The sequence below is a fragment of the Eschrichtius robustus genome, chromosome 3 (genome assembly GCF_028021215.1).
Source record: "Eschrichtius robustus isolate mEscRob2 chromosome 3, mEscRob2.pri, whole genome shotgun sequence".
In the NCBI taxonomy this organism is placed as follows: domain Eukaryota; kingdom Metazoa; phylum Chordata; class Mammalia; order Artiodactyla; family Eschrichtiidae; genus Eschrichtius; species Eschrichtius robustus.
The window spans coordinates 179274348-179296880 of NC_090826.1; positions in this window are offsets into that span (position 1 = coordinate 179274348).

Sequence of the window (22533 nt, forward strand, 5' to 3'; positions counted from 1 at the left end):
TTATTATCAAGTTTCTGAGAACTGTGAAATGCACTTGTGTCCTTGGAATACGGTTTACTGTAGCTCTGAAAGGTATTCTCACTGGCAACCAAATGTGAGTAGAGAGTAATTACCCAGAGCTACAAGAGAAACTTCAGATATAAAGTGATAAATGTTTTGTCTTCTAACCCTAACCCTAACTCTGGAGGGTTTAAATCTTTACACAAGATATTTAAAAGGCATCAAAACATAGAGTTCTCTCCCATTTATTTATATACATGTGGAGGCTTAATGGGTCCTACTTACACTGCACTTGTGTATGTAATTTGTATAATGTAGAAAGTTGTTTAATTAAATTTTCTGATTACACTCTCTACATTGCTCACAATACTGACGTGCTAATTTTCTTCTGATTCCTGAGTACCTCTCTTTAAAACTATAGGTCTGACTCAAACTGGACTCCCATTCAGAGATCTCATTTTCATGTTAAATTGCATGTTATTGGAAAACGTTTTAGTAATTCTGTCAAATTATGATATTCTTTGTAGTGAATAAAAGAATCATAGAAGATTAATGGAAATACAGTAGAGATGTCCTGCCTGCTGCCTGCTGCACACAGTGGAGTGTTGCTCTGTGGCAGGAGATGGAGATGCCACATCCTGAGACCTGCAGGAGTCCTTAGGATGGACTGACTGCCAAGTGAGGGTTCCTGGCTTTGTGACACAGGAAAGAATCCAAGAGCAGGCCAAAGAAAACCAAAGTCATATGGAGAGCCAAACATTTGGCTGAAAGGACAGAAGTCACTGTATCCAGCTAGAGAAAATATCACCTGTAAAATGGAAAAGGAACCTTTTTAATAAGCACTACGATGTCATTTGATCTTCATAAAAACAACTTTGAGCTGTGTGGCTGACAGGGTCTTGCTGCTCCGGCTGGGTGTCAGGCCTGAGCCTCTGAGGTGGTAGAGCTGCGTTCAGGACATTGGTCTCCTTCCTGGCTCCATGTAATAGCAATCAGCGAGAGCTCTCCCAGAGATCTCAATCTCAATGATAAGACCCAGCCCCACTTAACGACCAGCAAGCTCCAGTGCTGGACACCCCATTCCAAACAACTAGCAAGACAGGAACACAACCCCATCCACTGGCAGAGAGGCTGCCTAAAATCATAATAAGTTCACAGATAGCCCAAAACACATGACCAGCCGAGGTCCTAACCACCACAAAGACAAGATCCAGCCTCATCCACCAGAACACAGGCACCAGTCCCCTCCACCAGGAACCCTACACAACCCACTGAACCAATCCTATCCACTGGGGGCAGACACCAAAAACAATGGGAACTACGAACCTGCAGCCTGTGAAAAGGAGACCCCAAACACAGTAAGTTAAGCAAAATGAGAGAACAGAGAAATATATAGCAGATGAAGGAGCAAGGTAAAAACCCACAGACCAAACAAATGAAGAGGAAATAGGCAGTCTACCTGAAAAAAAATTCAGAGTAATGACAGTAAAGATGATACAAAATCTTGGAAATAGAATGGATAAAATACAAGAAACATTTAAAAAGGACCTAGAAGAACTAAAGAGCAAACAAACAATGATGAACAACACAATAAATGAAATTTAAAATTCTCTAGAAGGAATCAATAGCAGAATAACTGAGGCAAAGAACTGATAAGTGATCGGGAAGATAAAATAGTAAAAGTAACTACCACAGAGCAGAATAAAGAAAAAAAGAATGAAAAGAATTGAGGACAGTCTCAGAGACCTCTGGGACAACATTAAATGCACCAACATTCAAATTACAGGGGTCCCAGAAGAAGAAGAGAAAAAGAAATGGACTGAGAAAATATTTGAAGAGATTATACTTGAAAACTTCCCTAATACAGGAAAGGAAATAGTCAATCAAGTCCAGGAAGCACAGAGAGTTCCATACAGGATGAATCCAAGGAGAAACACGCCAAGACACATATTAATTAAACTATCAAAAATTGAATTGAAAGAAAAAATATTAAAAGCAGCAAGGGAAAACCAACAAATAACATACAAGGGAATCCCCATAAGGTTAACAACTGATCTTTCAGTACAAACTCTGCAAGCCAGAAGGGTGTGGCAGAACATATTTAAAGTGAAGAGAGGGAAAAACCTACAGCCAAGATTACTCTACCCAGCAAGGATCTCATTCAGATTCGACAGAAAAATTAAAACCTTTACAGACAAGCAAAAGCTAAGAGAATTCAGCACCACCAAACCAGCTTTACAACAAATGCTAAAGGAATTTCTCTAGGCAGGAAACAGAAGAGAAGGAAAAGACCTACAATAACAAACCCAAAACAATTAAGAAAATGGTAATAGGAACATACATAGCGATAATTACCTTAAATTCAGATGGATTAAATGCTCCAACCAAAAGATACAGGCTCACTGAGTGGATACAAAAACAAGACCCGTATATATGCTGTCTACAAGAGACCCACTTCAGACCTAGGGACACATAGAGACTGAAAGTGAGGGGAAGGAAAAAGATGTTCCATGCAAATGGAAATCAAGAGAAAGCTGGAGTAGCAATTCTTATATCAGACAAAATAGACTTTAAAATAAAGTCTATTACAAGAGACAAAGAAGGATACTACACAATGATCAAGGGATCAATCCAAGAAGAAGATATAACAATTGTAAATATTTATGCACCCAACATAGGAACACCTCACTACATAACGCAAATGCTAACAGCCATAAAAGGGGAAATCGACAGCAACACAATCATAGTAGGGGACTTTAACACCCACTTTCACCAATGCACAGATCATCCAAAGTGAAAATAAATAAGGAAACACAAGCTTTAAATGATACATTAGACAAGATGGACTTAATTGATATTTATAGGACATTCCATCCAAAAACAACAGAATACACTCTCTTCTCAAGTGTTCATGGAACATTCTCCAGGATAGATCATATCTTTGGTCACAAATCAAGCCTTGGTAAATTTAAGAAAATTGAAATCATATCAAGTACCTTTTCCGACCACAACACTGTGAGACTAGATATCAATTACAGGAATAAAATCTGTAAAAAATACAAACACATGGAGGCTAAACAATATGCTACTAAATAACCAAGAGATCACTGAAGAAATCAAAGAGGAAATCAAAAAATACCTACAAACAAATGATAATGAAAACATGATGACCCAAAACCTATGGGATGCAGCAAAAGCAGTTCTAAGAGGGAAGTTTATAGCAATACAATCCTACCTCAAGAAACAAGAAACATCTCAAATAAACAACCTAACCTTACACCTAAAGCAATTAGAGAAAGAAAAACAAAAAACCCACAAAGTTAGCAGAAGGAAAGAAATCATAAAGATCAGATCAGAAATAAATGAAAAAGAAATGAAGGAAACGATAGCAAAGATCAATAAAACTAAAAGCTGGTTCTTTGAGAAGATAAACAAAACTCATAAACAATTAGCCAGACTCATCAAGAAAAAAAGGGAGAAGATTCAAATCAATAGAATTAGAAATGAAAAAGGAGAAGTAACAACTAACACTGCAGAAATACAAAGGATCATAAGAGATTACTACAAGCAACTATATGCCAATAAAATGGACAACCTGGAATAAATGGACAAATTCTTAGAAAAGCACAACCTTCTGAGACTGAACCAGGAATTAATAGAAAATATAAACAGACCAATCAAGAGCACTGAAATTGAGACTGTGATTAAAAATCTTCCAACAAACAAAAGCCCAAGACCAGATGGCTTCACAGGCGAATTCTATCAAACATTTAGAGAAGAGCTAACACCTATCCTTCTCAAACTCTTCCAAAATATAGCAGAGGGAGGAACACTACCAAACTCATTCTACGAGGCCACCATCACCCGGATACCAAAACCAGACAAAGATGTCACAAAGAAAGAAAACTACAGGCCAATATCACCGATGAACATGGATGCAAAAAGCCTCAACAAAATACTAGCAAACAGAATCCAACAGCACATTAAAAGGATCATACACCATGATCAAGTGGGGCTTAGCCCAGGAATGCAAGGATTCTTCAATGTACACAAAGCAATCAATGTGATACACCGTATTAACAATGGGTGTTGAACTTTGTTGAAAGCATTTTCTGCATCTATTGAGATGATCATATGGTTTTTCTCCTTCAATTTGTTAATATGGTACATCACATTGATTGATTTGTGTAGATTGAGGAATCCTTGCATTCTTGGGATAAACCCCACTTGATCATGGTGTATGATCCTTTTAATGTGCTGTTGGATTCTGTTTGCTAGTATTTTGTTGAGGCTTTTTGCATCCATGTTCATCGGTGATATTGGCCTGTAGTTTTCTTTCTTTGTGACATCTCTGTATGGAAACACAAAAGACCCCGAATAGCCAAAGCAATCTTGAGAAAGAAAAATGGAGCTGGAGGAATCAGGCTCCTGGACTTCAGACTATACTACAAAGCTACAGTCATCAAGACAGTATGGTACTGGCACAAAAACAGAAATATAGATCAATGGAACAGGATAGAAAGCCCAGAGATAAATCCACACACATATGGTCACCTTACCTTTGATAAAGGAAGCAAGAATATACAATGGAGAAAAGACAGCCTCTTCAGTAAGTGGTGCTGGGAAAACTGGACAGCTACATGTAAAACAATGAAATTAAGACACTCCCTAATACCATACACAAAAATAAACTCAAAATGGATTAAAGACCTAAATATAAGGCCAGACACTATCAAACTCTTAGAGGAAAACATAGGCAGAACACTGTATGACATAAATCACAGCAAGGTCTTTTTTGACCCACCTCCTAGAGAAACGGAAATAAAAACAAAAATAAACAAATGGGACCTAATGAAACTTAAAAGCTTTTGCCCAGCAAAGGAAAACATAAACAAGATGAAAAGACAACCCTCAGAATGGGAGAAAATATTTGCAAGCGAAGCAACTGACAAAGGATTAATCTCCAAAATATACAGGCAGCTCATGCAGCTCAATATCAAAAAAACAAACAACCCCATCCAAAATGGGGAGAAGACCTAAACAGACATTTCTCCAAAGAAGATATACAGATTGCCAACAAACACATGAAAGGATGTTCAACATCACTAATCATTAGAGAAATGCAAATCAAAACTGCAATGAGGTATCACCTCACACCAGTCAGAATGGCCATCATAAAAAAAATCTATGAACAATAAATGCTGGAGAGGGTGTGGAGAAAAGGGAAGCCTCTTGCACTGTTGGTGGGAATGTAAATTGATACAGCCACTATGGAGAACAGTATGGAGGTTCCTTAAAAAACTAAAAATAGGAGTACCATATGACCCAGCAATCCCACTACTGGGCACATACCCTGAGAAAGCCATAATTCAAAAAGAGTCATGTACCACAATGTTCATTGCAGCTCTATTTACAATAGCCAGGACATGGAAGCAACCTAAGTGTTCATCAACAGATGAATGGATAAAGAAGATGTGGCACATATATACAATGGAATATTACTCAGCCATAAAAAGAAACGAAATTGAGTTATTTATAGTGAGGTGGATGGATCTAGAGTCTGTCATACAGAGTTAAGTCAGAAAGAGAAAAACAAATACCGTATGCTAACACATATATATATGGAATCTAAAAAAAAACAAATAATGGTTCTGAAGAACCTAGGGGCAGGACAGGAATAAAGATGCAGACGTAGAGAATGGATTTGAGGACCCGGGGAAGGGGAAGTTGGGATGAAGTGAGAGAGTGGCATGGTCATATATACACTACCAAATGTAAAATAGATAGCTAGTAGGAAGCAGCTGCGTAGCACAGGGAGATCAGCTCTGTGCTTTGTGACCACCTAGAGGGGTGGGATAGGGAGGGTGGGAGGGAGATGTAAGAGGGAGGGGATATGGAGATATATGTATATGTGTAGCTGATTCACTTTGTTATAAAGCAGAAACTAACACACCATTGTAAAGCAATTATACTCCAATGAAGATGTTAAAAGAAAAAAAATACAATGGAACTTTTAAAAAAACTTTAGTTTTCATTTTTAAAAATGTGGCACTAACAAAGTGTCACAGAAAAAATATTTCTCAGTAAAAAGTGATGCTCTAATTGATGCCTCTCTGGCCTTTCAGGTATTTTTCAGCTCAGTCCATACTCACTCTTAAAGAGCGAGTATAAAAATGTTTATATAAAAATGAGTGTATAAAAATGAGTTTTCTTTATTCACTGATGACAGTATTGATAAAATCAAGAATCAGTTAAAGAATTATAGACTGCGTCATGAGTTAAGTATAAAGAAGCATCAATGCAACTATAGTTGCATTCATACTAAGTGAAGTAAGTCAGAAATAGAAAGACAAATACCATATGATATCACTTACATGTGGAATCTAAAATATGATACAAATGAACCTACCTAGGAACAGAAACAGACTCACGGACATAGAGAACAGACTGGTAGTTGCCAAGGGGGAAGGGGTTGGAAGAGGGATGGAGTGGGAGGTTGGGATTAGCAGATGTAAACTTTTACATATAGAATATATAAAAAACAAGGTCCTACTGTATAGCACAGAGAACTATATTCAATATCCTATGATAAACCATAACAGAAAATAATATTTTAAAAAAGAATGTATATGTATTGTAACTGAATCACTTTGCTGTACAGCAGTAATTAACACAGCATTGTAAATCAACTATACTTCAATAAAAAATAAATTATAAATAAATAAGGTGGCATATCTGTGATACACAGCATGGCTGCATTAAATTATGGAAGTTAATATGTTTACCTAGTCATTAAATTAAAGCAGGAAATCTATTCTTGAGCAAACTGCTTCGTCAATGTCAAGACTGGGACAAGGGGGAAGCCAGTGAGGCAAGTGAAGCAATTGGTTTGGATGTAAAATTTAAGGGATATCAAGAAAAACTCAGTAATCAAGGTGGATAATAGTTCAATAAAATATTTTTTCAAATCAAATTAATGGGGAAAATCCATGGTAAATAAATCAAAATTTTAAATAAAACCAGGTCAAGATTATTGATCTTCCTTTTTGCTCTCTCCACGTTGCTACAATCACTATGAATCAAACAGGAAGATGCATTTAAGGACCCTCAAGGCACTGTTGTTTTTCAAACTGTAGCTCTTGATACTTAATTTACACAATTAATGTTCATTTCTCTGCTTTCTGTTACTTCAACATGAGACTATATGTAGGGTGGAAATGGGAGTTGTAACAGGGCCAACTGCCCAATAGATTGTTTATTTTCAGATATATATTTGGTGTTTTTCCAGAAGAACTGAGAGATACCTAACAATAATCTAGGTCCTTAGACTGCCGGTGGTAAAAACTGATCATGACTGAATATTATGAGTAATTAATGATGTGTAGGAATATAGCATGAAAGACGGGGTAATGGAAAAACAGCAGTTCTAAAAGTCTGTGGCCAACCCCAACCTTATGAAAATCAATGACCTTCCTTTGATAAGAAATTCATAACTTATTCAGGTATTGAAACCAAGGATATTTGTCAGCTGATTGACTGTATATTATGTATTTATCCACAAATCAGAGGCAAGATCCAGCTATTTTTTCTTTCTATTATCTTTCTATCTGTCCAGCTACCTATCTGCCAAATGCAAAGAGTAACAATGCTCAAAAAGTATATAAGTAAATGGAATGTGTCTCCATCCTACTGCTTAGCACAGAAGATCATTAAGACTCCCCTGGGATGTGATTATAAATATTTAAATATGTGTATATGTGTATATTTTGGTGGATAAGTTTGTAATTTTTTATTTAAGTGGTTTCCATGGCAGCAGAGATAGACTGATCTAGGGTAACAGTGATTGTACAAAGATTGTAAAAAAAAATGAAAATAGATTAGTATTTCAGCCTTTTTGAGTTTAGACAAATTCTTTAACTTATAAATTAATCTCTGAAAACAAAGAGAGCCTTTTGAGGGACCATAAATTTTTAGATAACTGAAGGTTTTAGGATCATTGATTTTCATATTTTCCAATAGATAACTGGCACTTGGGTAGAAAACAGTGGCCAGATTTATCAAATAAAAATATGGGGTAGAAAGTTAAATCTGATTTTAAGATAATGAATAACGTGTAGTATATGTATGCCCCAAATTATTCCTTGTTGATCTCAAATTCAAATTTAACTGGGTGCCCTATATTTTAGCTGGCAACTGTATGCTCTTGTTTTATGAAATTCTTGATCTGTGCATTTCACTTTCTAAATACTTGTCTACCACACCATTAACTCCAAGTAAATACCTGCTACGTGTTTACCTGCTCTCCTTGCCCTACAACTGCAAAACTGCTCCCTATTTTAGTTCTGATAGCTGGTTCTAGCCCCAGGGATTGACAGCCCTCACTTGGAACTCAGGAGTCATTAGCCCGAAGTTAAACAACTTTTAAAAATTATTATTATCACCAATTACAGAGACTGTTTAAACATATGTTTTTTTTACTAACCACTCTCCCAACTTCCACGAACTTTTAACATTGCAGTTTTACTAAATACATATCTATTTATCTACTGTGGCCTTTTAGAAGACCACAAACCTTGTAATATCTGAGATATTTTTGTCACCCCCAAACCAGTTATGGCTCCCCAGGGGCAATACTTCCCTCATTAAGAATGCATGCATTCATCCCTAAAGACTACTCTGTTCTGTTGAGTGATCTGCCTCAATACCAAATATTTCAGATTTCTACTGCAGAAAAAAGGAAATCATATATTTTACTCTATTGTCATAAAAAGCACAATATTACACTTTAAATTTCTGGAGCAAATTCTACATATGCTAAATACTCAAGTTCTTCATAAGAGGTCATTCCTGAAGCATGCAAAGACCCATAAAAGGAAGAGGACCTACTGATACCATGATTCAAAATATGCTTATTTGAATATCTTAATCTTTTAAATCATAACCCTCTTTGGAAATCTTTGAAAATTCAAGTTTTTTTAAATTTACTTATTTTTGATCAAGCAGTTGGAAAAAAAAATTGGAAAGAAACACTTGTATTTCTCAGATAAACAGTTTACATGGATAATATTTTTGTAACAGTTCATTACTACTAGTGACACATGTATTAATCAGCTTGCCATATGTTGGCACAGCTGTGGTGGATTTGTCCAAATCTCTACAGATTTTTCTTTCTCTGCTCAGAGATATTTTTCAATGTGGGAGCAGAGTACCTTTGTGCTCTATGTTAGGTCATAGTGTAAAGTCAGCATATGCTCTCCAATACTTCTTGGCAAGGCTGGCAGCACATATTTATGTATTTATTTATTTATTCATGAGCTTTTTCCCCAAATAGTTGTCCTTTGTGCAGAGGGAGGGTTATGGCACATTTAATTGGCCTTTTAATAACAGGCATGACAAATACTCCTTTTTTTTTTTACATTTTGGAATCAAACTTAATAACATAATATTTTCTTTCTTGCAGATACATATAACGTTCTTCTTGCTGACCTCTTGCCTACTTACAATCAATTCTTTATTTCAACTAAGGCTTTTATTTTTATTTACTTATTTTGATAGCCAAATACCTGCACATATTTAATGTAAACAATTTGATGTATTTGGACAAATATATATACCTGTGCACCCATCAACATAATCAAGGTAACAGACATATCCATCACCTCCAAAAGTTTCCTTGTGTCCTTTCCATGTGTGCGTGTGTGGAGGACGGGGGGTAAGAACACTTAACACGAGATCTACTCTCTTACCAAATTTTTGAGTGCACCTTATAGTACTACTGTATACAGTACACTATAGGCACTACGCTGTACAGCAGATCTCTAGACATAATTCATCTTGCACAACCAAAATGTTATGTACCTTGAACAAGAACTTCCCATTGTCCCTTGCCATGGCCTCTGGTAACCACCATTCTAGTCTCTGCTTCTATGAGTTTAGGTTCCTCATTTAAGTGGAATCATGTAGTATTTGTCCTTCTGTGACTGGCTTTTTCACTTGGCATAATGTCCTCTAGGTTAACCCAGGTTGTTTGCAAATGGCAGGATTTCCTGCATTTCTAAGGCTAATACTCCATTGTATGTATATACCCCAATTTATTAACCCATTCATTTGTTCATGAACATTTCAGTTGTTTCCAAAGCTTGGCTATTATGAACAATGCTGTGATGAACATGAGAGTGCAGATATGTCTTTGAGATCCTGATTTCAATTCTTTTGGGTATATACCCAGAAGTGACGTTGCTGGGTATATTCTATTTTCAATTTTTTAGGAATGTCCATACTGTATTCCATAGCAGCTGAAGCATTTTATATTCCCACCAACAGTGAAGAAGGGTTCTAATTTACCCACATACTCACCAACACTTATTTTGTTATTATTTTTTATAGTAGCCACCCTAACTGATATGAGGTATTATCTCATTGTAGTTTTAATTTGCATTTTCCTGATGATTAATGATGTTGAGCATCTTTTAATATACCTGTTGGCAATCTCTATGTCTTCTTTTGGAGGCATGTCAAGTCTTTTGCCCAATTTTTATTTTACTTTTTTTTTTTTTTTTTTGCTATTGAACTGTAGGAGTTCTTACGTATTTTGGATTAGCCCCTTACCAGATACATGGTTTAGAAATATTTTCTCCCATTCTGTAAGTTACTTTTTCATTCAAAACGTTTTACAAGGCTACATTATTAAAACAGTATGACACTAGCATAAAGACAGACTTATACACCAGTGGAAAGAATAGACAGCCTAGAATTAAACCCACACATCTATGGTGAACTGATCTTCAATAAATGTGCTAAGAATACATAATGGGGAATAGCCTCTTCAACAAATGGGGTTAGGAAAAATTGATATCCAATCCAAAAGAATGAAATTTGAACCCATATCTTACGTCATACACAAAAATAAACTCAAAATAAAGACTTACCTATAAGACCTGAAGCTGTAAAACTCCTAGAAAATGTAGGGAAAAAGCTTCTTGACATTAGTCTCAGCAAAGATTTCTTGGATATGACACGAAAGGCACAAGCAGCAAAAGAAAATACACAAGTTGGATTATATCAAACGAGAAGAGCTTACAGTCACTTCTTTACTATTTCCCTTATACTGAAACTAAAATCCTTTCACACTGCCTCCTGCATGCTTACTTCAATCTGACATAATCCTTGAGAAATCTGTCAGTTCTCCAGCATCAGTCAGACGGGTGGTGTCAGGAATTATTTGATCATGTAACTAGAAAACAGCTGGGGATGAGGACAAGCTAAGTAACTCTGGGGCAGTAACAAAGGTGCTAGCTTGGTCTCCCTCCTGTAGAGCCCGCTTGGCTGTTCTTCAGAGGAACAAAGGAGAGCTGGTGAAGGTTCAGCGGGGTGGCAAAAAGTGTGTCTTGGCTGCTAAACTACTTTTCAATGAAAAATAAAGACATATCAAACCACTGGGAGAAAGCCTGCATCCTCCTTTTAATGTGTTCATTGTAACATTGTGATTTTTCTTGTGTTAACACTGGAACAAAGTTTTTTTTTTTTTCCTGAGTTGTCTTTTAAATTTTTCTTCTTTTGGGATGGATGGTCAACAGTCAGTTTAAGATGTGTCTGAAAATAGCAATAGAACAGGCTCTTAGAAAAACATAAAAGGTCATGAGAGGGGGAGGAGGCCGGTAGGCAAGTATGTAATGATATCCTGAAAAGACAGAACAGCCAGAATCCTATTCACATAGTATCCCAGAGGATCAACTTCAAGTATTAACAGATTATTTAAATAAGATTAAATTTATTAACAGATCTTAGACCTCTTAGCGTTTGAGTTAGGAATCCAATTATTGAGAGTTGGTTGCCAGGAGGTTTGCAAGACTTAGACTAGAACCCAGAGCATCTAATTTTGAGCAATTCATTCATTCATTCATTCGGCAAATATTTTTGAATGGTACTATATGCTGGGAACTGGGTTAGTTGCTTAGGACATCATGATGAGTTTATGTGTATAACAGATCTTGACTGCATGGAACTTATGAGAAAGAGTCTTGAGAAAAGGAGAGTCAGAGAAGGATTCTATTTTCCAGAGAGAAGAGCAGGCTCTGAGAAACAAAAAGATCTAGTTATTTAAACTTTGATACAGTGTCAGGAAGCATAACTTTTGCTAAATCACTTAAATGTAATTTGGAATTCACAAGGCTGCTTCTTTTACAAAGGACTTGATTCTTCCTTTATGGAGAATAATATTAATTATTTTCCTTTTCCACACCCACATATAAAAATAAGGAACGGGCCTAATGCTGAAAGGTGTGTACTAGTAATGGACTGTCAAAACAAAACAAAACTAAACAAAAAAACACCAAAACCAGATTTGTAGCCTTTGCAAATTTTGTTTTAAACATTCCTATCACAGTCTATTTTAAGCTACCAATGCTGCTAGCAAAAGTCCTGAAATAATAGGAGTCAGTTCTCAGAGACCTATACAAGCATGTTCCAGCACATTGCTGAATGTCGACCTCTTTAACTCCTGCTTGGTTTCTCAGCTATAAAAAGAATTTCCCAAATCTTTAGAATTAACCCTTGGAAAAATACGTATTAAAATCTTAATTCTGTGGATATTTCTTATTATCATAACTGTCTAGTTCTGGTGGAAGGAAAGAGGTAAACATTTTTGCATTTATCTTATTTATTTTCTTTAAACCTGTTAACCTTGCTTTAGAATTTATCCTAGAGTTGGAGTTGGGACTGCACAACTGAACAACAGAAAGAAGAAGTATTTGGGGCATATGCCCAGACGTATCCAAATTTACTGCCCTGTGTTAAGAGGGTACGTTTAAATATACATAATGAATGTATCTTGAATTGACATGATCATTCCTCTGAATTCTTAATTAGTCCATTCATTATATATCACAAATGTGCAGTGGAATCATAATCGGAATATGTCCTTTAATACTTCAAATCTCCATGTCTTTGGTGGGACACAGAAACTTCAGATAAGACCTTGAAAATTAATGTACTATTTACCAAATATAAGAGGCAGGCTAACTTATGCTTGTCATAGATTTTAGTTTATTACTTATTTGTTAAAAAGAGAATATGGAGGGCAGATAAAGGTTGCATGTGGAAAAGCAAAACTACTGGTTCTCAAAAATGTGGGGAAAATCTGTAGATTTTGTTTATCTCTACTATTCATGTCCCCATTATAATGGATAATCAAGAGCTCACTACATTGTAATTAGAACTGAAGTCGAAGAACCCATCAAACAATTCACAATTTATATTATAATATAGCTCATCAAGCTGCTAAATATATATTAATAGGGCATTCAAAACCATGCATTTGGCATTTCAAAGAAAGCTTCCCACATCTGGAGTGATTTGGGATAAATTATTTAGTGCCCTCTCTGTCTTTCAACTATTTTTGGTGAGTTCCATTTTGCATAATATTGCAATCAGCCTTTGAGTAGAAAATATTAATGTAGTGGAGGGGGGTAATCTTCATCTCTGGACAATTCTAAAGAAAATAATACAATCAAGAAAAGAAGAGAGACACCAAATTTTGAGATAATTAGAAGAATAAATGAATGTTGATAAATTTTGAGATTATTCAAAAATTATAGGTTTTTAAATAACATCTGATTTCAAAATTTTCACTTTTTAAAAGTAGAATTTCACTGAAATTATTTCATAAAATTTTATTTAGTTATAAAATACTTCTCCCATAATATTATAATAAAAAGAGATCAATGTAATAGTATTTTAATCTATGTGTTCTTTGATACTGCAAAATAGTCTCTGATTCATATGAATTTAGGAGTAGTATTAGTCATTATGTACTCCTGAGATGTAAGACTGGCAGAAGCTTGAGACTATGTCTATGCATTCCAATTTTATAAAGCAGTTAATGAGACAAGTCCCGGAAACTATATGCTTGATACTAAATCCCAACAACATTTGTAAATGCATTATTAGATTTGAAGGCACTTAGGGAAAAAGCCACAGTCAAAAGATATTGTTAAGAACTATTAGCTAAAGACAAATAATGAAAAGCTTAATTTTATTGTTTTGATATGGTGCTAGAATAATCGGATGAATTTGATAATTAAATAAGGACAGACGGTAGAATAAGGAATTTGATGTTAAAAATATTGTATTTTTACTTAGCACGTTATCCAAAATATTTCTTATAAATATTATTGAAAGAAATGTGTACTTAATTACAATCACAGAAGCTAACATTTATGAAACTCATGTCTGTGCCAGGCACTGTTTTCATTCTCTTAATATCATTTAATCCAAACAACATCCCTAGGATGCAGAATGTTGTCATTTATTCTCATTTTAAAGATAGGAAACTGAGCTTTACAGCTGGAAAGTATCCTGTGAAAGGTCAATTAGGTGTCAAATAAAGGAGCCTGGTTTAACATCCAAGAGGTCTGATGCCAGAAACTGTACTGCTACCTGGAAGGCTGTGCTGGTGAGAGAAAGACTAGATGGAGAAGAGCAACTTATACATCCTTCAAAGGCTAGTTAGAAGAAGTGGAAAAAAGATCACACATTTTTTTAGCACAGAGAGAAAATTTGTTGAAGATATGAAATATGGTTTTTCCCTGTTAGAGCTATCCAACATTAAATGAGTTTCCTCACAAAGTAGTGAATTCCTTATTCTTGGAATTATTCAGAAGAATATTGTTGACAATCAGAAATACTGTGGACAACTCTTTGTCTTGGAAGGAACACTCATTTATTTTTCTCTGGAAAAAAAAAAAAAACCTTCACATGAAGACCTAAATTTTTTTAAATTACTGATGCTAAAACAATAATAAATGTATTTTCATTTTTTTCCCCAAGAGCCAACAACATTCATCAAACTTAAAAGCGAAGACATGTCCGCATATAAAGCAGAAAAGGCCAAGTTTACTACTGATTACTTGATTTGCAGAATTCTAAGCGAGAAATAGCAACAAATTTTTCTTTCCTGCTGCATCTTTTAGTCTTAAAAATAGCAGTAGTTACTTATTCTACTGAGGATATTTGTTTTGAGTCATTTCATTTATCACTGAATCTATGTATACATCACAATTTATCTCTATTTCATTGTGAACTATTGATAGATGGGTGAATGACGTAACCCAGAAGATAAAAAGGATGTAAAGAGTATAAATTACTACAAAATATCACAAAAGTTATTCTGAATCATTTTGTTTTCACTTAGCATAATCTCTGGTTCAAAGACCAGTATGTAAATCTCTTGTCACTTAAACAACATGTCTCTATGAATATACTATCATTTGATAAGCTGCAATTGTTTTATTTCTTAATCTCACTAGAGAATTCCACTGTTGATATAATTTTATCTATTGCTATTGCTATACACTCATATGTTATTATATCCCACTGTTTCCCAAAGGTAGTACTTCATAATGTATGTTTCTCCTAGGTTTGACTGCTAAATATATTCATTTTACAGACTTTTTTATTTCCATTTCCCATAGGGTGATTTTGAGAAGTGCTGTCATTATTTTTCAAGAGGATAATTTCTGATTTTTTTTTTTTTTTTTTTTAAGTAAGAGACTAGCTGTATCAAGGGTGTCCTACTAAGAGTACATATGCTGTGAAGTTCTCTCTGTAGGCATTGATGCTATAAACAAACAAAACAATAATAATAACAACAAACAAGATAAATCGTTATCATGCAAAATTAAAAGTGGGAAGTGTTGGCAATGACAGATTGTACTGACGCAAAAAGCACATTCTTATAACTGATAATTGAATATATCTGATGCTTAACATGATTAGAAAAGCAAGCATACATCTAATGTCATTTGCTAACATTTTTACTCCACCTTTTACTCCAGCAAGCAAAGCCACACCTTTTTCTCATAAATATACCAAGCTCATGTATGCTTCTTGGCAAATATAAGCTACAGCTACTGGGAGCAACCTTATGCATATGAAGAAGTTTCTTTTAATTTACTTTTTTTTAATGTTTAGTTTTATTTTCCTTAAATCTATTCCCATAGAGTCTTTACTTTTCAGATCAGTAAAAGACCTGTATGATATTTCTTTTTTAGGAAATTTTAAAGTATTTATAATTTATGAAAGCATGCCTTACACTAACCGTATCATAGTCATTCTGGATGTTGGCCAAAGAATACAGATTTAATTTATGTGTCTATTTAATCCATGTTGGGGCACCACAATAAATAGTTTCATCAAGCACAACAAGTAATCTTTCTACATTATAAAATTCTGAGCCCTTAGGTTCAAAGTTTTAAAAAACTCATTCCACTGTTATATACACACTCTATGAAACTAAAATTCTGGTTAATTTCTCATCTCATTAACCTTTGCTTTTTTCAGAATGTGTATATTCCAAAAAGTGTATATTTTCCACCTTGGAGACAGGTGTAACCAGAAGCAGCGACAATGGTCACTGGTCACTCTGGTTTCTCCCTTGAAAATTACTGTGCCAGCCTGACTGCAAATATAATTTCTAAAATATTTCTTTCTGCTGAGGAGGGATAAAAATCTCCTTAAGAAGGTTGGAATTTTTTAACATAGAGAAGAAGAAAGTACTTCCTGTTTATTAATAATTATTTATTAATACCTATCATTTATTTATGTTATGGAAAATAATTTAGTATAACCTTATGTTAATACCAAAAAAAGAAATCCAAAAAGAAACCCAACAACAAACAACAGCCATTGTATTCTGTTTGATTTTCAGTAATATATCTGAAACCCTGTCTTCCCTTTTTATCCAGCATTAGAAATGCATACTATAGACTTGTTTTTTTAAATAACTGGCAATAATAAAAAATGCATGTTGTACACATTATAAGCCAGATATGATGTAATGATTTGTCATGATTTTTCTATAACCAATGTATGTTGCATTTACATGGTGGATAAAGATATAGATATATACCCACACATGTGTATACATATATATCACACACACACATATTTGTGTATGTGTGTGTATATATATCTATATATGGAGAGAGGCAAATGCAAACATATATAGTCATTTTCATTGTAATTATTTAATGTAGATAAGAGCATATGAAAATTATTATTTTAGTAACAGGAAAAGTCTTTGCAAATTCACAATATAAATGAAATTGTAAGAGTCTGTTTCATAGTCTAAAACATGAGTCAATTTCTTTATGATCAATTTCTTTTTTCATAAATTCTTGTTACATTTATTGGTAAGGCATTTTACATCAGTCACTTGCCCACTTTCTTATCTCTACCCATCAAAAGGAAGGCCTGGATTGTATTTCAATTGAAAAGTATGCATCTTAATTAGGTTGAGTGGAATATAAAATATACACGCAGAAATTATGGAAAATACATTGGCCTTTTAATCTGGGTCCTCCTGGAGCTCCATGTTTCCTCATGCCTCTCTTCTTAGCTTCCTTCTCCCCTCCATTTAGGTCTGTGTTGTATAATAAAGGATTTGACTGACCACTGTCCCAGATTCTCGGGAGGGAAACTCAAACCCCTTGAATTTTCTAAGCAATAGGAATGTTTTTGTTATGCATTAGCCCCTTGGGTCACAGTGAGTTTATGCTAATCAGATGCCACAGGATGGGGCTGGTCACCAGAAAGACCATCCCCATGATTAGAGGACTGACACTTTAAATGAGTCCAGCCTCCAGGGACAGAAGGGAGACTGGAGATTGAATTATTGGCCATGTAGTTAAACTCCATCAAGCAAGCCAACACACTAGAACGCCAATAAAAACTCTGGACCTTAAACCTCACTGGAGACTCCTCACTGGTGAACACAAAGAACCCTAAAGGTGATGTGCCCTGATTCCACAGAGAGAGGGATGAAAGCTCTGCATTTGAAACCCTCTCAGATCTCTCTTCATTTGACTGGTCCTGATTTGTATCCTTTGCAATAAAACTGTAATCATAAATGTAGTGCTCTCCTGAGTTCTCTAAGTCTTTCTAGTGAAGCTATGGAAATGCTAGAATTTAGAGCCAGTTGATGAGAATTGCAGGTGGCACAGGGACTCCCACAGTGCAGCTCTGACATCTGGAGTGAGGTGAGACTTGCTGAGGACTGTGTCTTTTAGCAGGTGGGATCTGCACTGGCTCCTGGTGGTTAGCGTCAGAACTGTACTCTAACACACCAGTTAGTGTCGGAGCCACGTTCTCTGGTTATCCTCGATCTCTTAAAGGAAACACAACAACATTATAGCCAGACATGCCATCAGCTCCCAGGTCTCTACACAGATACAGACGCTTGCCAATGCTTACTGAGAAGAGGCTGCAGAGCATGAGATTTAGATGTAAGAATCATGGCCAGGTCAAAAAATTTGAAACAGGGAGTAGAGAAAAATGATTTGATCTTATGAAAAGCAAAAAGGGTTAATTGCCTAATACAGGATTAGATAGGAAACGAATGCAAAAGGAATGCAAGTCAAAATTGTTACTGCTCCCCTCTCGTCCATGACATCTCATCATGACATCTGAGGATGAAATGAGAGCAAAAGGCCCTTTGGACATGTAATTTGTAAAGAATGAGCCAACTATATACCCCACAAGTCATTTTATTGGAGAAACATTACACTATAAGCAGATGGAGGAAAGAAAATATTCAAGTCATTATCAATTAGATCAATTTACACAATTCCATGAAAAGAAATACTGCAAAATCCTATAATCCTGTGTACAACTTGAGCTCATTTAATAAAAAGTGCTATGGTCTCGTCTCCCTAACTTCAAGCCTGCCAGTTGATGCACATTATCAACTATAGAATTGCCATTCTTAAAAGTATATTTAATGCTTTTAGTGCTGGGGTAATTTTTTACTATGTTGAGACATTTTTACACGGCTAAACTTACTAAAATCCATGCTTACTAACATAGACATAGCCTCTAAAAGTGTATTGGTGCTTATTACAAAATTAAAACTGAAATTGTTAATTTACTGCAAAGAAATCTTAACCTGCTTCAATATATGGGAGAAAAAATATATATGTATATATACATTTTTTATGTATACGTAAGCACATCCATATAACAATAATGCTGCATTTTCTCTTTAAAAATCACAGTATTATATGTGGGTTGAACTATCCAGAGTGGGAAACTAGTGGCTGGCTGTTGTGCTTGGCTACTTCCAAAGAGGCTTATGCTTCTTTACCCACATGCTCAACCCACTAGTGTATTTTGTGTGTGGAATAGTAGTGTACCTACCATCTCAAGACCTGAATGCTTTATGCCTAAAGGAATAATAACTCTACGTGTGCTGTTGAACTACTTGAGGGCAGTGAGCTATTCTTCCCTCTTGATAAAGTGAAACCTTTAGCAAAATCTTGTCATATTGTCAATACTAGAAAATGAAAGGTTAAAAAAATCTTCTTGTAACATTACAAATAGCAATGGTTTCTGAAAAAGCAGTCTGAGCATTGAAACTGGTTGTTTTAAAAACATTCCAGCCATCAGAGATGAATACAGGATCAACTCAAGACTAAATGCAAAAACGTGACCAAATGTACCATTAATTATGACTGTAAGAAAACTGTGCTTTTCAGCTTGTTTCTTCAAAGTCTTTATTCCTACCTGGTAATTATTGCTGATCATTACGTGCATGTGTTCTCTCTCCCTTATATTGTTAGTTCCTCCAGAATAGAGATGCATCTTATATGATTTTGTAACCACCCTTGTACTTTGTCCCTTAAAATACTTTAAAATTTCCCATCTATTAATTAAGGAGAAAAACTCTCCCCCATGGACCCTCATCCTTCTCCACACTTTTCCTCTTTCTGGTTGGTAAATGCTGAGCGTTCCAAGGGTCTCTGTTACCGTCACCCCCACAGCCTACTGGCTCTAAATAACATCTGTATTCAAGTGCGTTTCCAGTTCCAGCTCTGACCTCTTCACTTAACGTTCAATCTTATGAAACCAACTGTTTACCTGACACCTTTTCTGGGATACTCAATCAGGATCTCCAACTAAAATCTATTTGCCTTATACAAAGAGTGAGGAAAAAAAATAGAACTAAAATCTATAATACTTATTCAAGCATTTTAATAGCCTCACATTTATTTTCCTATTAAGCTTTCACATGTAATCACATATATTTGTTTCAATTAGTATGAAATACAAGTTCAGGTAGCAAAAGGAATCAACTCTATGTAGAGCCAAATTTACAGTTCATGAAGGCTAGACTTGAATTTGTTTTTCTTTGAAAACACACCAAATATATCAACTGGAACAACACACTTAATCTTTGTGACATAGTCTGCATAGACTAGGAATTGAAACGCGAACTTTGATCAGAATAATTCCAGTATAAGAGTTTCTAGTAGTTCACAAATATTTTATTCTGATTTAATTTTTTAAAATCATTATCAAATTATGAACATTGTAAAATGCAATTTAATTATTTTTAAAATTTATGAAATAAAACACACCCATGTTAAATACCAGAGTCTGGAAATTTAACATGTATTATTAACATGGGTCATTTGTATGGAAATCTGTACATAATAGTTATACTACAAATATGGCGTATGTCTTATTCACTCAACAACTGATCTTTAACACCAAAATGAAACCTCTCTTTAACACTGTCCAAGGTCAAATCTCAGCTCTGCCACTTACTGGTTATGAGGTAACTAAACAAGTAACTTAGCTTCCCTTAATTTTCTCTTCTTTAAAACGCGGATAATCATAGTATTAACTTCCTAAGGATGTTATAAGAATGAAAAAAGATAAAAAATATAAAGTTCTCATAGGAGTGCCTGACACATCGACTGCACATGCAGAGAAAGGAAGACTAGTTAGGGAGAATATTACGATAACTCAGCCGAAAAAAAAATTGTGGCTTGGATCAGGGCAGGTACAGTGGTATTGTTGAGAAATGTGCAGATTGCGAATATATTATGATACATTTGGACGTGTTATAGTGCACATTCAGTCAAATGGATGAGAGGTGTGAGATACAGAAGAGTCAAAGGTGGTATCAAGACTTTTGGACTGATCAACTAGAATACTATTTGCTATTAAATGAGATGAGAAGAGGTTTTGGAGTTAAATTCTGAATATATTAGTTAAATTTGAGACATATGATTTTAAAGTGCTAATTAAAACATCTAGGAGTACAAGGGAGACAACTGGGCTATAGATAAAAATTTGAGGTCATCAATATACTACGTGATATTTAAAGCCATTGGAGCTGGATAAGATCATGAAGAGAGAATACTATGCAGAACAGATTCAAAGACTAAGCTTTAGCATTCTAATGTCAAGATATTAGTACATGAAGAGATACAACGTAAAGAAAATCAGATGCAACAGCCAGTGAAGTAAGCCAGATGAAGAAAGTGTTTCCAGGAGGAGAGTGTGATCAAGTCTGTCAAGGAGGATGAAGACTGATCACTGACACTTCGATTAATATTTCCTAATTAACAAATAATCATACCTTTCTATCCAAATAGTAAAATATGACCAATTTTAGCAATCCATGATTGTTTTACTTTTTTCCACTCCACAGTTTCCTCTTTTCTTAGCCCCACAGTCTTTTCAGAGAAAAGAAAAAGCAATAATCATTGTTTCGACTTTACATCAGTAATTCATTACCATCCAAGGCTGCAGTTTGCACTGCAGACTAAGTGTGTGTAAATGGGGCTTTAATTTTACAAGAATGTATTATTTCAATTAAGTAAATCAATATTTTATAATTTTATTAATTGCATTCCAGTATTCTGTGCTAAAAGAAAAACATGTCATGTTCTTCTGTTCCCTTTATGATATCCCAGTGTTTCCAATGTATTCTAATTGTATTTGGCTTTAAGCCTAGTTACTTGGCCCAATGATGCAATTTGTCACTTTTATGTGAAACTTGCAAAATGATTTCAATGCGTTTTATTCATGTAAAAAATGCAGAACATGTCCCTAAAGATTGTGAGAACACATTTTTGAATTACATGGCAAATTTTATTCCTGAAATATTGACTTTTCTACTCAAGAAATAATATTGAATTCTCTGTGGATATGATATGTAGAATGAATACATAAGTAGAGCTGAGGATTGCTGAACTAGAGCTAACTGCTTCATTCACAAGAGACAATCGTAAGAGTGATCTAGACCCTTTGTTTCCTATAACATTCATCACCATGCCTAGTGCTTTTGTATAATAAAGCAGCTTAAATTGTTGCCTTAATCAATAAGCCCTTGATCAATCACCAAGTCAATGAAGAACTTTTTATGAAGTATATGTTGTTTACACCGAGATATGTGCTGGAGGGGATGTGAAAAAAATTTTCTTTCTTTTATTCCCTGTTCTCAAGACACCTTAATTGCAAAATCATGGCTAAGGCATGCAAAAATAAAGAGAAAACAAAGCAATACATTCTTAAGTTCTAAATTCTCTGGCACATGCTTACAAACTACAGGATTCTAGCAGAGGGAAAGATCAGTGTTATTTGGGATATTTAAGAAACATATGAAGGAAAGAATGTATTTGAGCTTTCAGATTTTCTTCTTAATGAGCATGGAAAATCCATTTTAGAAGAGAGATGATGAATACTTCA